The sequence below is a fragment of the Corvus brachyrhynchos genome, unplaced genomic scaffold (genome assembly GCF_000691975.1).
Source record: "Corvus brachyrhynchos isolate BGI_N302 unplaced genomic scaffold, ASM69197v1 scaffold164, whole genome shotgun sequence".
NCBI classification, from domain to species: Eukaryota; Metazoa; Chordata; class Aves; order Passeriformes; family Corvidae; genus Corvus; species Corvus brachyrhynchos.
In genome coordinates, this window is record NW_008237426.1 from 1,200,347 (window position 1) to 1,204,149 (window position 3,803).

The 3,803-nt window shown below is 49.6% G+C and overlaps 2 long non-coding RNA genes across 17 annotated transcripts in view; one reads left to right on the forward strand and one right to left on the reverse strand.

Annotated features, from left to right (window-relative positions):
- LOC108445929 overlaps positions 1-3,797 on the forward strand; it is an 82,393-nt gene extending 78,596 nt beyond the window's left edge. For 8 of the 15 annotated variants that reach the window (XR_001860964.1, XR_001860972.1, XR_001860966.1 and 5 more), the window contains 3 exons: positions 454-571; positions 2,077-3,020; positions 3,101-3,797. This is a non-coding gene — a long non-coding RNA (uncharacterized LOC108445929). The remainder of the gene's footprint in view (positions 1-453; positions 572-2,076; positions 3,021-3,100) is intronic. The other 7 variants (XR_001860974.1, XR_001860975.1, XR_001860965.1 and 4 more) reach the window with 7 other exon arrangements.
- The window catches only part of LOC108445930, a 32,802-nt gene that overhangs the window by 5,801 nt on the left and 23,198 nt on the right, over positions 1-3,803 (reverse strand). Inside the window, exon 5 of one of the 2 annotated variants that reach the window (XR_001860981.1) lies at positions 904-1,041. This is a non-coding gene — a long non-coding RNA (uncharacterized LOC108445930). Of the gene's footprint in view, positions 1-569; positions 1,042-3,803 lie in introns of those variants that run through there. The other variant, XR_001860980.1, reaches the window with a different exon arrangement.

The window sequence follows — 3,803 nt, forward strand, 5'->3', positions numbered from 1 at the left end:
CCCTCGCCCGGGGCCAGCGAAGAGCAACCCCGCCCCCGCCCCGGGCCCTTCTCCAGGGCTTTGCAGGCCGGCGGAGCAGCGGAGCGGAGAGCGCTCCCTCCCGCCGCGCTGCCTGCGGCGCTGCTCCCTCTCCGGGCGCAGCTCCAGCCCTTGTTTTGCAGCGCGCCACGCGGAATTTTATCACCTTCAACAATGAAATCTGTCACCTTCAAGCTGCCTTATTGTGATCTGGGGACTCGTGCCCGGCCGCTGTAACTGGGCTCTGTCACAGAGCACCGCGTCCCTCCCCAGCCCTTACGCCCACGACCGACTTGAGGGAACTTTAGGGACCACATTTGTGCTGTTTTGTCCCCGGGATCAGATCGCTAATTGATCTTCTTCCTTTCTTTCTCTCCCCCTGCCTCCTCCTGTCTCATGTGCGTCTCAATCCCCGTCTCCTGACGGCTGCTCCAGCCCCCCTCCAGCTCGGAGAATAAATCCCAGCAGTACAGCCAGCGTTCAGGAGGAGATCTGGGGTGTTAAGAAAGCATAAATACGCGTTTAAAAGGATGGCACCCTCGCGTTACAGCAGGTACAGAAACACAGGTGTCATTGGCTGCTGGACCTTCTCTGTGAGAAAGTGATTTCATAGTGAAGCCAGGGAGTGGTGCCTCTTCAGCAGGCACGGGTGGCTTGGATGTCACAGCTCTCCAAGCGGGCTTTGTGGGAGCCTTTCTGGGGACAGTTTGGTCATAAATTGACTTTTATTAATCTGCTTTAGTTACCTGCTAAGATCAGAATGCTTGCTGCATTTCTCTGGCTCCCATTGTAGCTGCATTTTTGCTTTGGGGGGTGAGTAGTTTCCCCTGAAATGCAGTTATGTACGTTTGCATACACAGTTGTACAGGCTAATTATAAACTCACCATCAGCGCTGCAATGTCTGTACAGCAAAAGGGTTGTCACTGCTTGGAAATGCCTGCTTTGGTGCAGAAATCAGACCTTTTTTGTGAAATCATTTGGTCACATCTTTGGGGTTTAGATTTTCAATGAATAATCAATACCTGCAACAAAAGATTTAAACAAAAAAAAAAAAAAGGTGTTCATTGAAGTTTCTCCACAGGAAAAAATCGATCCCATGTATTATTAAATACAAAGAGACTTATGTCTTGAGTTTCATCTCGCCACAGCTTATAATAACCCTTCAGAAGCTTGAAGCAGGGCTTTTTTTCATTAAACACAATGTTGGGTTCCCCTGCTGCCTCTGTTACAGGCACGTGTTGGAAGGTGCCTGTGCCCAGCAGCTTTGGCCTGGAGGGCTGAGCTCCTCCCTGTCCGTTTGCATAAAAATGGGAATATTCATTTCCAAAGTGGCTTCGTAAGGGATGTCGGCACGTGAACAGTGACAGGGAAGCACTGTATTCTGGCTGGCAGGTTTAAACATCTGCCTCCTGAGCACCTGGGTAGGGAAGTGGGGCCGTGGAGAGGTCACTGGTGATGAAAGGTGTGGTGGGTGATGCTGCAGCTCATCCCCTGGTCCCCCCAGCCTGTGGTCCCTGACCTCAGAGAAGTCCCCCATCTCTGTGCAGTTGCTGTGCACTTGGACACTTTAGGACATGACAGTGTCCTAGGGCTGGGAATACAAGGATTTCCAGCACCACCAGCAAGGAGCTGGGGAAAACCCTAATTACTCTGTCCCTTTATCGCTGGGTTTCCAAGGCAGCCAGGCAAACTTGGAATAAAGAAATGCTTCAGTCATATTTTCATTCCCCATGGCTGAGTTGCTATCTCCAAAATGGGATTACCAGGGTGAGATGCAGCTGAGTTTCACCTCTGCCAACCTCCAGCAGCTTCCACTGCAGCCCTGGAGAGCTCTGGGGGTGCACCTCCGTGGGATGTGTCTGGCTGGTACTGCTGCCTCCAGCCTGTCCTAAGCCAGAGTGTCCCCTGCCTGACCCAGCTGCAGAGATTTTGTGACAAGCCACTGCAAGCCGTTCCTCCAGCACACACAGATTGGCTTTGCAGGGCAAAAATAAGCAGCAATGCAAATATCATACTCTGTTTTATTTCCCCCTGTCTTCTTTCGCTCTTTGCTTCAGGAAAGCAGGAGGAGGCGAGGCAGGATTGACACTTTCTCCCGCCGAGGGCTTTTCCTAAGACGCCTGCTGGGAACACTCCTGTGTGTTTCTCTTTAGGTGAGAGCTCTTTTGATTTTCTCGCTGCCGAAGTCGCACCGAGGTGCCTGGAGAAGGATTTGCTGCTTGCCTATGAAATCCATTCTCCCTCGAGGATCTGCTCTTTCCAGCTTGATAAACTCTTAATTCTTGCTGTCTAATAACACCGAGGGACTGTGTTTTGCGCCTTGATGAGTGTTTGGTGATTGATGTTCATTTGTGCTTGCAGGAGATCAGTAACCTCATTTCAGTTTTGCCAGATCATCGGCACAAGAGCTCTGTGTCCTTCTCCCTTCTTGGCCAGGTACAAATGAAAGTCAAGAGGCTGTAGCCTGTCCAGACCTACCCTCTCACCATATGGCTCGAGCTCTCTTTGTGCCCCACGTTGCGCAGGGGCACGCGGGAAAGGACGCGCTCGCTCGGCTATTTTTGCTATCGTTGTCTTATCTTGTTTTTATTCTTGGTTCTGTTCACTGTCTGGGGTATTTGGAAGGAGCTGTTGTAACTTGGCATGGGAGTAGATTGCTTAAATATTACCTCACACAGTCGATGTAAATTTAGAGTAGATAAGACTTGGACCCCAAATACCTTTTTTAACCCTTTACTGTCTTTTCCAAGCTCATTCCCTCTGCTCTTTCTGAGCTCTTACAGCAGTTTTGAGAGGAACATGACTCCTGTTTTATCACTTGTCTGTGATGCCCCAACACTTTCTACATGGCCAGCAGAGAGATCTTTCACTCGTCCCTGCATGTGCGCACACACAGGTACATCCTCTGGGGAAGGATTTGTCAGCAGAAGAAATCGCAGAGCAAAAATGCCCATCATGATGAATTCACAGAAAATACGCAATCCTACGCCCAGATAGGCAGGTAATATCATCCACCAACTGTGACACTGTTCTCAGAGAGTAAACGTCATTTCCCTTTAAAAATCCATTTTCTTTCCTTAGGAGAAAGGACACTTAGAGCACCTGTACTGAAAGGGAGAAGGTGAAGGAGCCTGTGAGCATTTCCTGCCTCCTCTGCTCTTATGCAGATTCTAAACACGGGTCTGGTTGTTTCCTATATATATCTATTTTTCCTCTCTGCTTTTTTGCTTTGAAGTATCTGTCTGTGTTGTCAATGAAGAACAGCTGAGAGATCAGGAAAATGGCTTAAGAATTCAGCAGGCTGTGAGCTATTTGGATTGAAAACAGTGCCTGGGAGAGAGTTCTTCACACTGCCTTGCTAAACAATATCCTCCTGTCACCATCGGAGGCTGCTGTCCTTTGTTTGTCACCTTCCCTCTGACTCTCCAAAGCCTTCAAGGAAGGAAAAAGAAGGACAAAGGAGGCTCCTTTTCTTTTTTCTTTGTTAAATTCCCCCAAGCCCTCATTTAAAAACCCACAGCACAGCCCTTATGGCCCATCTGCTGTTGTTTCAGGTTTGCTCCATGGCTTTGTTCATCATTTCCCTGTTGAGCAAGCCCTGGATCCTTGGGAGCCACGAGCAGGACCCGAGTGCCACCCTGAGCTGCAGCTCCCCCTCTGCGACCTGCCAAAGAGGAACTGCCCACAGGACACTCAGGCACAGCTTCTGGAGTGTCTCTAAAGCCATTTTTGTTCAGAAATTCCTGTTGTTGTTGTTCCTGCTGAACTCAGTGGGCCGTATCTT